Source organism: Bos taurus, chromosome 9, assembly GCF_002263795.3.
Source record: "Bos taurus isolate L1 Dominette 01449 registration number 42190680 breed Hereford chromosome 9, ARS-UCD2.0, whole genome shotgun sequence".
NCBI classification, from domain to species: domain Eukaryota; kingdom Metazoa; phylum Chordata; class Mammalia; order Artiodactyla; family Bovidae; genus Bos; species Bos taurus.
Genome location: NC_037336.1, coordinates 61,206,143 through 61,218,418, shown reverse-complemented (window position 1 = coordinate 61,218,418; position 12,276 = coordinate 61,206,143). Strand labels below are relative to the sequence as shown.

At 36.5% G+C, this 12,276-nt stretch overlaps 1 protein-coding gene across 6 annotated transcripts in view; it reads right to left on the bottom strand.

Annotated features, from left to right (window-relative positions):
• RNGTT (RNA guanylyltransferase and 5'-phosphatase) overlaps positions 1-12,276 on the bottom strand; it is a 233,244-nt gene that overhangs the window by 116,928 nt on the left and 104,040 nt on the right. The gene's annotated exons all lie outside the window — the stretch shown is intronic.

The window sequence follows — 12,276 nt, the reverse complement described above, 5'->3', positions numbered from 1 at the left end:
ATTCAAAACATATTTTTCCTTCTTCTAGTTTTATTAAGATATAATTGACATACAGCACTGTATAACTGTAGGTGTACAGCATAATGACGTGACTTACATATATCATGAAATGATTACCACAATAAGCTTAGTGAACATCTATCATCTCATGTAGATACAAAATAAAAATGTATTTTTTCCTTGTGATGAGAATTCAGGATTTATTCTTAACAACTTTCATATATAACATACAGTAATATTAATTATCTTAACTGTGTTGTACATTACATCCCTAGCTGTAATTTATCTTACAAAGGTGGTCAAAAAGCACCAACTTCCAGTTATAAAACATATTTTTAAATTCACCATGCTGAGCCAGCATAAATGTAGCAAGACAGACAGGCCAAAACAAAAAAGACTGTAGAAACTCTGGGAAGTAATAAATATAGGGAATAAAAATAAATGCATCCACAAAGGAAGAGAGCAGAAAATCCCGCTTGGGGATAGGTGGAGTGAGAATAAGATTCTCTGAGAATCTGTAACTACAAGTTAGCTCACATATGGGGATTGCACCTTCAAAATGCATTATCTGTGTTTTCCGCAAAACCTCAAGCAGAAAATTTAACCTTTCTTTGTGTCCTACTTTTGCCTCATTTTTTGTCTTTATTGTATTTTTTCCAGCAAAAAATTACACTGCAAGGAATACACACCATGAAATACAAACAACAGTTTTTTCAATGCCATATCTACTGAAAAGCAGAGTTATAGGCCCAATGCTCTCTAATTATTTCTGAACAATTGTTTTAAATGCTTCCCTTCCACAGACTCTTATTATTCTGAAAAACTGAACATGTGCATCACTGATGGAGGACGTAAACACTGATTTCTGCATCTTAGGAGAGAGAACAGAAGATAATTTCACAGAGCCAGGTAATAACACTGCTACCCAGAGTCTTGCCAAATGACATAATATTTAGGAGAGTTCTAGGATTCAAATATATTCCACCAAAATTTTGGATCTGCTGTGCGTTATCCAATCAAAATCTTTCATCACAAACACATCCTCTTAAAACCACTACACTGAAAGGGAGATGTGCACTCCAAAAGCGACAACCAAGATCTCCAGTATATTTCACACGTCACAAGATCTGTGATTCTCTTCCCAAACTGTGACTTCATTTTCTCTGCCATTTCATTCCTTGAAATCTGCAATTTCTCTAAACTGGGAGCAGTTCAGCAAAGAAAAGTAAGACCTATCCTACTTTCTAACTGCTTTAAGACCAATTAGTTTGAATAATTTACATTTCCTTAAAACTGTAATGTTCTTTAGTCAAGTTCATGGGGGCAGAAACCAGACAGGCTGAGAGGGAGGGGAAAATGAGGCGTTAGTGTTTGATGGGTACAAGAGTTTCAGTATGGAAAGATGAAAAAGATCTGGAAATACATGATAATAATGGTTACACAACAATGTGAATGTAATTAATGTCACTGACATGTATGCTTGCTGCTGCTAAGTCGCTTCAGTCGTGTCTGACTCTGTGCGACCCCATAGATGGAGCCCACCAGGCTCCCCCATCCCTGGGATTCTCCAGGCAAGAGCACTGGAGTGGGCTGCCATTTCCTTCTCCAATGCATGAAAGTGAAAAGTGAAAGTGAAGTCGCTCAGTCATGTCCGACTCTGAGCGACCCCATGGACTGCAGCCCACCAGGCTTCTCCATCCATGGGATTTTCCAGGCAAGAGTACTGGAGTGGGGTGCCATTGCCTTCTCCAGACATGTATGCTTAAACATGGCTAAACAGTCAATTTTATGCTATGTGTATTTTACCACAATTTTTTTCAACTGTAATGCTCTTGGTGTTTTCCTTCTTGTAGTGTTTTGTTCTTTCCTCTTACTATAACATTAAGGTAGTGGGGAGCTTGCAGTGGGACTCTTAGAGCCATACTACCTGGAATTTGGCAGAACAGGTAAAAATTTCAGGACAGATGTGAAATTGATCTCTAATTCATTCATCGGTTTAAGTGACCTAGCCATGTGAGGAGGAAATTTGCCTAAGTAAAAATTCAATATGGATTAAAAGTACTGATTTTTTATAATGAACTAACTAATGGGTAAAGGTTCAAATAAGAAAAAGATGGATAATATTGATACATCTTGTACTTCATCACGTGAGAAAAGGTAACCTATTAAATTCATAGCACAAATCCTGCTGAGGAATGAAGAATTGAAAATAAAATGCCACAATCATCTTTATAAATAGTATTTTTTAAAGGTTAAGCAATTTGTTCTTTTACTGCAGGTACATCATTTATGGCACATAAACATAGCTTTTTCATTCTTAGAGCATATTTCTCCAATCCATATATTGTATTATCCATGTAGATAAAGTATAAAGTATATGTTGACAAGACTCTAGATAACATAATGCTACCTGGTGCAGAAATGGAAGTAACTTCCTTTTTAATTTTACTCTTTTTAAGAATCAGAGAATTTAAGGGACTATGAAACTTCTTAGGTCAAAATAAGAAATACTCCTTGTTTTCACCCATTTTACTCCCTGTTGATTACTCTAGACAATATTTCTTTCTTAATAATTTACAGTATCACTTATTATATATTAAAAGACCTTTATAATACAAAGGTCTTTATTCTATAAAGTATAAACACTTTATACTTTATATAAAGTATATAAACTTTATATAAACACTTTACAAAGTATAAACACTTTATAGTATAAAGTGTTTTTGTGCTTGGTTCTTAATATATATATATCATTCAAGACACACAACCCCTCGTGAGGTGTATAATTTTAATTTTATATTATTATTCATTTCACCAGAAAATGAAACTGAGGGCATCAGAAATTAAGCGACTAGCTTCAGCTCACTAGAAAAGACCCTGATGCTGAGGGCAAGAGGAGAAGGGGACCACAGAGGATGAGATGGTTGGATGGTATCATTGACTCAATGGTCATGATGCAAACTCTGGGAGATAGTGAAGGACAGGCAAGTCTGGCGTGCTGCAGTTCATGGAGTCGAAAAGAATCGGATGTGACTTAGTAACTGAACAGCAACAACAGCAGCAGCAGCTTCAACTCAGACAGCTAACAAAACAAATTCATTCAGAACAGATTTCAATTAGTCTTTAATTAAAAATAAGGAAATAACCAAAGAAAGTCTCTGACTCTCTAAAACAAATGCTCTAAAGACTTCTGAAAGTTCCCACATACGTCCTCCAATCAGCATTTAAAACTTAGAGACTTTAAGTGTACTTTATTCTTTATATATATACTTTATACTTAGAGACTTTATTTATATATATATAAATATATATATAAAAAACTATATCTACATACTTTATATATATACTTTATTCTTTATTCTTTATCTTATTCATGTAGCATGTGCTACATGAATAAGATACATACAAAGGAAGATAAAATTCTTGAGGTGGAAGGAATTACTTTTTAGGGATAAAAATTTTATTAATATATATAACAAATTTATATAATTCATTTATTATTCATATTAGAAATCAGATATGTAAAATAATGTTAAATTTAAAATATTGCTTTTTTGGGTCATAAATTCTGAAAGAAAATTTATCCAAACTCATTATGAACATCTTCTATACATCAGTGTCATTATCATTACAGCCAATACTTAAGTCACTTAATGTACTAATATATTTCCATTACTTTCACTGTTGTCTCTGAGTTATAGCATACTTCAATTCACACAGGAGACTATCACTGCAGATGTTATCTCAAGCTACAGGTACTGACTTGAATAACACATCAGAAAAGTCCCCTCCGCAACCATTCCTTAAGTCTGTATTCATTTTCCTGAAAGTGTTCAGCATCTTTAAAAAGCTGGTTTATGGAAAAGTTCCACTTTTATTTACAATGTAAAACTTGTCTACCTGACAATAAATTTTTAAAAAGTAGACAATCCACAAAATCATAGCTTTTGTTAAGGCCATTAGCAGATTGAGGTCTTCAGGAAACCAAGTAAACTGAATTCCAAGCCCTTCAAAGAAAGATGAAATACATTTTTCACTTTTGGAAGAGCGTAAGAGGAAAAATCGGAAGTCATAAAAGCAGGTATAAAGAAAACCTGATAAATTTTTAAAAACCAAGCGTGAGTTAGTATAACAGTTTAGAATCCCTGAAAGCCCCGAACACACAAGGAATCCAAACCTACTCACTAGCTCTGTTCCTCAGGTTTCTATTAGGAGTCACAGGAAAGACTAGGGGCAGGGCAAGAAAGATGACAAAGCCTCATCTTAGTTGCAGACAAAATCCTTCCCAGACCCTACCTGATATGAAATAAAGGCCATCTGAGGATAAAATCGTCTGCAGCTACACAAGGGTCCAGAAAAGCCTTGGTCCAAGAATATTACACTGATAAAAAGCAGGAAAACTTGCTCCTGCCAAAACATCCCATCTGTGCAAAGCAAAACGGCTGCCAAAAGGAAGATGTCAGCCCACTGATGGGAAACCCATCCCTGAGACTCAGGTGCCCAGGGTCTGCTTAATACCAAGGCTTGAGGTTAAGAAAACACTACAGCACTACAGTCCCCACAAGTCAGGCACTGAGTGACAAGAAACAGTAGATTACATAGTAGGGAGAGTGCCAGAGCACAAAAATAGACCACTACATGGTAGAGGCGAGCAGAGTCCACTGAAAGCTACAAGCGAAGCCGGAACACTGGAGAAAACCCATCTTATACCCCAGGCCTTTCAAGTAACAGAAGTCATCTGTTTAAGGAACCTGAAGTCTTTGGAGCACTGAAGATAACTATATAGCAATACAAAGTGAAAGTGAAAGTCACTCAGTCGTGTCCAACTTTTTGCAACCCCAAGGACTGTAGCCTGCCAGGCTCCTTCTTCCATGGAATTCTCTAGGCAAGAATACTGGAGTGGGTAGTTGTTGCCTTCTCCAGGGGACCTTCCCAACCCAGGGATCGAACCTAGGTCTCCCACATTGCAGACGGATTTTTTACCATCTGATAATACAAACCGATCTCAGATACAGAACAGATAATCACCCACTAATCCCACCTCCCACAAATGAAGCTTACTAAACTTAAAGAAGGAGAGGTATGCACATTACTAAGCAAAAGACATTTACCTCAGTATCTATTGTTCATATAGAAAAAAAATGCCAAGCATCCAATAAAAAACTATCACAAACACATACAAAGGAAGAAAAAATGACCTACATCCAACAGATAAGGTAATCAACAGAAGAAAACATAGGGATGGCCCCTATTTTGGAATTATCAAGCAAAGATTTTAAAATAACCTTCACATTTTAAAGGAAAAGATGGAAAACATGAATAAGCAAATTGGAATTTCAGCAAAGAGTTAAAAAAAAAAAAGAACAAATAGAAATCCAAGAAATAAAAACATAATATCAAAGAAAAAGAATATTAATCAATGGGAATGACAATCAATGAGATTATCAACACACTGGATATAACAAAGAAAAGAATCACTGAACTCAAAGAAGAGTATAGCACTTTTTCCAATTGAAACACAAAAAGACAAAAGGGGAGATATAGGCAGGGAAGGTAGGAGGACAGAACTAGGAATCAAAGGGCAAGGGTGAAGAGGTCTTTAAAATACAGACTACACATAGAAAAATCAGTAAGAATATAGAAGACTATTATAATAATGAAACCTGACCTATTTAACACTTTATAGAAAACTGTACCCAGCAATAGGAGAAAACATTTTTCTTTTTTAAGTGCATACAACACTTCTATATAGATCAAATCCACACAAAGTATGCTCTCTGACCACAATGAATTAAATTAATTAAAAGTAAGAGAAAAATATCTGGAAAATCCCCCAATGTTCAGAAACTCCATAACCAACTTCCAAATAACTCAAGAATAAAAAGAAGTCAAAAGGAATTCTTTAAGTATTTCAAAACAATGAAAATGAAAATAAAGTGGATATTTGACAGATACAGTTGAACAGTATCATTGGAAAATTTATTGCACTAAATGACTAATTAGAAAAAAAGGAAGGTGACAAATTAATGATAACAACTTCCACCGTAAGAAACTAAGGGCAACTCTAGAGAATTCAGGACGGAGAAGGCAATGGCACCCCACCCCAGTACTCTTGCCTGGAAAATCCCATGGATGGAGGAGCCTGGTAGGCTGCAGTCCATGGGGTCCCTAAGAGTCAGATACAACTGAGCAACTTCACTTTCATTTTTCACTTTCATGTGTTGGAGAAGGAAATGGCAACCCACTCCAGTGCTCTTGCCTGGAGAATCCCAGGAACAGGGGAGCCTTGTGGGCTGCCGTCTACGGGGTCGCACAGAGTCAGACATGACTGAAGTGACTTAGCAGCAGGAGCAGAGAATTCAGGAACCACAGAAACCAGAAGGAATCACTTGGGTTGAGACTGTACAGCCAATGAAGAAGACCACACCCACTAAGACCAAGACCCAGACACAGCTGAAGAAGGCACATCTATGGCTCACTGATGGTAGAGTTGATGAAATGTCTTAATGAGGCATCTTATCAATTTTTAAAGATGGCAGCTGTGGTTAGAAAGCAATAAATCTGAATCTAAAATATTAAAGGAGTAATAGCCAAGGATAAGTTGCCAAAGTCAAAGTGACTACATCAGAAGAAAGTGTCACTGAGCTGAAAATTTTAAACAAATGGAGAGGCCAGGGTTATAAGTAGAGCAAACCAAACACAGAAAAGTTGAGTACAACAAGTAAAATGACCAGTCTTTGAGAAAAGAGTTTAAATTAGGCACAGCTTCTACGGAAAAAGGAATAGTTATCAAGAAGCCAAAAAGAGGCTGAACACACTTAATTAAAACAGAATGGCTTGAAAAGCTAAGTTTTATTTTAATAACTTAAATATCAGATAATTTTAAAACTCACTTTGCTCTCCACTTGTCTCTGATATTATATTCCAAGATAAAATGTCCTATACCTTTAAGTTAGTCTGTTTTCTTTCCTCTTCTATCTTTTAAGTAAAACTTATGAATTGCACTTATTTTTTATGTAAGAAGAGCTAAGTTTTTCTTAGAAAATCTTATTATATAATAACATCTCAATAAAAATAAAATTTCATCCATTCTTCCATTAGGAAGGTATTTCCTGACTGCCTTCCAATGCCAGCAATCCAGTTAGTATTCAGGATACTACGAATCCAATGATGATATAAACCTAGGCCAATATGCCTAAACAATACCTTAAATTTAACAGTAAAACTACAAATGCAATGATGTAATCAGCCATTTCTCCCCGTCAGTTTTTATTCAGAAACACAGTTCTACTTAAATTACCTAAGATTTGGGTTTTTAAATCATTTCTAATAAAAAAAAATTTTAAGATATTTTACTTTAAAAATATTTAACTACAAAACCTTGGAGAAGCTTTAAGGTGGAGTATGCGGTGAATTATCTATCCTAAAGAGCCTAGGACTTCTTTAGCCATATCACCCTCAACATGCCCAATCTCATCCAAAGATTTTAGGATACACTTTCAGAACTGCAATTTTCTTGATTATTTTCCACCAGATAAAATTAGAAGATAATTAGATAAAAGATAAAATAGTAGGTAAAATAGCAATGCTATGGACTGCAGCCTGCCATGGGATCCCTCTGTCCATGGGATTTGTCAGGAAAAATTACTGGAGTGGGCAGCCATTCCCTTCTCCAGCAGATCTTCCTGACCCAGGAATCAAACTCAGGTCTCCCACATTGCTGGCAGATTCTTTACCATCTGCTACCAGGAAGCCCCAAAACAGTAGACATAATTTATCAAACAGATATTAATAAAGCATGACAGTATTTCACAAATGCTTACAAGATTTAAATGTGTTTACCTATGAGTATTATATCTCATTACCCGAATACATTGCAGAAGGCATATAACTTTCCATTAACAAAGACTGGTGGAACTGACAAAGATTATACCAGGTGATTGACTCTGGATTGATATTTTATACGTCTATGAATCACAAAGTAATTGGAAACCAAATCATTATAAATGCATAAGCAGAGAAAGATAATACAAAAGGGCTTGAAATTAAAAACATGAGAAACAAAAGACAAACTATAAAGTTACAAAGCATAGAAAAGAACCTTTAGAAATAAGGAAAATGATAGCTTAAGATAACAATGAAGAAGGAAATGAATCTACGTAAAATTGGGAATGCAAACTGGCAACATTAATTCATCATAGTATAAAAGAAATTCTTTTCTTAAACAAAAGATTAAACTATCTCTACCTTTCTGTTCTGGACTATTCTACTCACAACAGATATTTTCTGGGTTGATATTCTCCACATGGCCTCAACTGAGAATACTCAATACAGTAGCTTCTATCTGCTCACCTTTTTAAATGTGCTTTCATAATTCTCCTAAAGTTCTAGTTTTACCAATCCCCCTAAAATGGAAACTTCCACTCACCTGGATATTACTATTCCCAAAGTATAACTCCTAATTTAGGTAAAGATTATTCAATGCTTCTGTACCTTAAATACTCCTCTAATAGCAAAAAATCACTCTATAAAACACCTTTCTTGCTCACCAAAAAGCCAATATTGGGCTTCCCTGGTGGCTCAGTGGTGAAGAATTTGCTTGCCAAAGCAAGAGATATGGGTTCAATCTCTGATCCAGGAAGATTCCACATGCCACGGAACAAGTAAGCCCATACACGACAACTATTGAGCCTGTGCTCTAGAGCCTGGGAGCCCCAACTACTAAGCCCACATGTCAGAACTACCAAAACCTTTGCACCCCAGAGCCTGTGTTCTGCAACAAGAGAAGCCACAACAATGAGAAGCCTGTGCACCACAACTAGAGAAAAGTCCTCACAGCAGCAAAGACCAAGCACAGCCAAATATAAATTAAATTATTTAAAAAATTTTTAAGCCAAATTCACTCTTTTTAAAAAACGATGACTTGATTTCTGTGTTTTTTTTAAACCGACACCTATACAGCAATATCATTAAAGTTAGCTAATCAAAATATAAATAACTTCTGGAACACTATCATTGGCTGTTTCATTAACTCATATTATTACAATTAAATTAAGCTGCTGCTGCTAAGTCACTTCAGTCGTGTCCGACTCTGTGCGACCCCATAGACGGCAGCCCACCAGGCTCCCTAATCCCTGGGATTCTCCAGGCAAGAACACTGGAGTGGGTTGCCATTTCCTTCTCCAATGCAGGAAAGTGAAAAGTGAAAGTGAAGTCGCTCAGTCGTGTCCGACTCTTCGCGACCGCATGGACTGCAGCCTACCAGGCTCCTCCATCCATGGGATTTTCCAGGCAAGAGTACTGGAGTGGGGTGCCATTGCCTTCTCTGTAAAATTAAGCATAATAGTTCAAAAAATTCTAGTGAATCCCACTTGAAAAGTTAGAAAATCTAAAATCAAAATTTCTCTAGAAAATTGTTTTTTTATGGATGTTCGTCTTATTTCTACCAAAATTCTCTCATAATTTCACAAAGTAGAAGCTAAGTCACCCTCATGAAACAAAGTTTTTTTTGCCAGATTTCCAGTTTTTCTTTTTAATCTCAGAATGAGGCATCAACATACATTCATTCAGAGCCAATAACTGTCATTCTATCAAGTGTTTGAAATTTTAAAAGAGATCAATCAGTTTTCTCCTGGAAGGGCTAGTGTCAGATCTAGTGTGGAGGTCCCAAACTGAAATGCCTATAGGTATCAGGCCATGAACCTGAACTGGACTGGGTAAAAGATAACCAGGACTAGTGAACACTATGACAAACTGGAGAGCACATCTTCATCTAGAAAGACAGTATTGTGCTCGCTTCGGCAGCACATATACTAGAAAGACAGTATTTTTAAGGTTTAAATGAGCTTAATCTTTCTGGGGCCTACCAGTTTATGACTTCTGGTTAGTATGGACCTAAATACACATAAAATAGTCATTTTACAGTCAGTGCTTTTAATAGAGGTGCTTAAAGCCTTCTGAGAGAACAGAAAAGTAATTATCATTTCATCTATCATCCGCGGTTCTATACAAATGTTTACTGAGTACTAATTATCCATGGGGGCGGGGGTGAAGATGGGAAGAACAGAAGGAGCAGAAGGAAGAGGTAACACATATAACACCATATGCCAGACACTGCTCTAAGCATTTTACATGTACAGTTGGCTCTCTGTATCCACAGATGTGGAACTCGCAGACACAGAGGGCCAATTCTACTCCATTCGTTTACAGAAGGGCTGAAGCATCAAGAATTTTAGCATCACAGAGGTCTGGGAACCAATCCCCTGCAGATGAGAGACCCATATTAATTTGGTCTAGCCTCATAACAATCTTATAAAGTTAGGGACCATAATTATCCCCATTTTAAAGGTGAAGCTTAGAACTTGCCCATGGTCACAAAGCAAGAAACTAAAATAAAAAATCATTCTGGCTCCAGAGTCCACATTTTTGATGGCTTTTCTAAACTACGTTATCACATCCCCAGATATCTCCTAGTGTCTAGTCCATATACTCCATCAACACACTCTCACAGCACACCGCACTCCCCTCCATCACAAGATGTTCGTGTTTAATTGTCTGACTACCAAATTGAGCTGTGGGCTGAGGACAGGAATCACATTTTATTATCATTTTATCTTCAGCATCTATTACAGTAATCTGGTGCAGAGTAAGCTCTCACTTCAACAAACATGTACTGAATAAAAATGAAGTGAACAGCACAGTAATAGGATTGACTTAAAAAAAAAAAAAAGTCGATGAGCATAGGTCAGGCAGAAAATGCATGGAATGTATCAGGTTGGCAAAAAAGTTCATTCTGGCTTTTCCATATGATATTACGGAAAAACCCAAATGTGAACTTTTTGGCCTACCCAATATTATCCCATGAAGCTGTATGAGATGAAAACATATTTTAAGAGAAATTTAAAAGATACTGGTCTAATGTATACATGCATTATTAAAGGGGTAAGATTTTTTTTAAATACTAAAACCATCATTCACAGTAATTTTCTCACAAACCACCCCTTACTAGCTTCATAATTGCCAGTGGGACAACTGAATCTGGATAACAGGATCCTAACTGGTCTTCTTTGTAGGCTAACTTCCTCTCTCTAAACTACTTCCATTCACTACTGCTAGAATTAACTTTCTGAAACAATCTGTTGTGTCACAGTCACATGTAAAAATCTTTGAATGCTCCTCACTGCCTAGGGCCCAAGTTCCCTTAGGCTGGTTTTTATAATTCTTTTTTTTTTTTTTTTTTTTACCCCAAGGCAACCTCTCCTAAAGTGTTTTCCAAAATGTTTGTTCAGACTGCAGCTGGTACAAAGTATAGGTGAGTATTTCCTTCGTGGGTAGAAAAGTATGATGTACTAAATCTGGAAGAATTTGAAGCACTTTTGGAAGGAATACATGGATAGAATGGATACTTACATAAACACATGATACAAAAAAAATTAAACCAAACTACCTAAGAAGCTAGTGTGAATGTCACAAGAAAAAGAACAAAAATTAGAGAAAGACATCAGCGAAAAGACCAAAAATTTGCAATATGTACATAAAGGGAAACCAAATTTATGTAAAATATAATATAATTTAACACTTTCAAAAAAGGGACAGTGTGGTAAATTGCAGAACAACAGATTCCATTCAAAACTACATCCTCTGTTTGAACAGGTATGTACTAAAGAATTTACCTTAACCAGAAAGAGGTCTGGCCTTTGCCATCTGCTACTGGGAGGAAATCTATAGACCCTTGGAATATCCTGCCTGACAAGAGCATCTTCGCTTGCCTGCAGGGTTGGTCAGTGAAAAGTCTAACAAGATGATTTATGATGTTTGAAACAAGCCACATCAGTTCCAGCCTCCAGAGTAACTGGAGGCTAAATGTATTAGCCTGAACTTCTGGAAGGAGAGACTGAATACTCACTAAAGGGGAGCCATGCTGATAGTATGTCATTGATCCGCAAGGTAAACTCTGGACACCAAAGGCTTGGGTAAGTTTTCCTGGCTAGCAATACTCTTGAGTCTGATCACACATCTTAGCCAGGAGTAGGAAACACTGTCTCTGACACCCTGAAGAGAAGACAACCAGAAGGTTCCCATTTGGGCCACTCCATATTTTGCCCTACTAGGCTTAGGCTCTTATCTGGACTGGATTTAATTTGCATCCTCTTGTTACAATAAAACTTAACAGACTCTTCCTTTGGCTGGTTTTAACTTGTATGCTTTTGATACAATAAAACCATAATCATCAGTATAGTGCTTTTCTGAGTTTTAAGGCCTTCTAGCAAATTACCA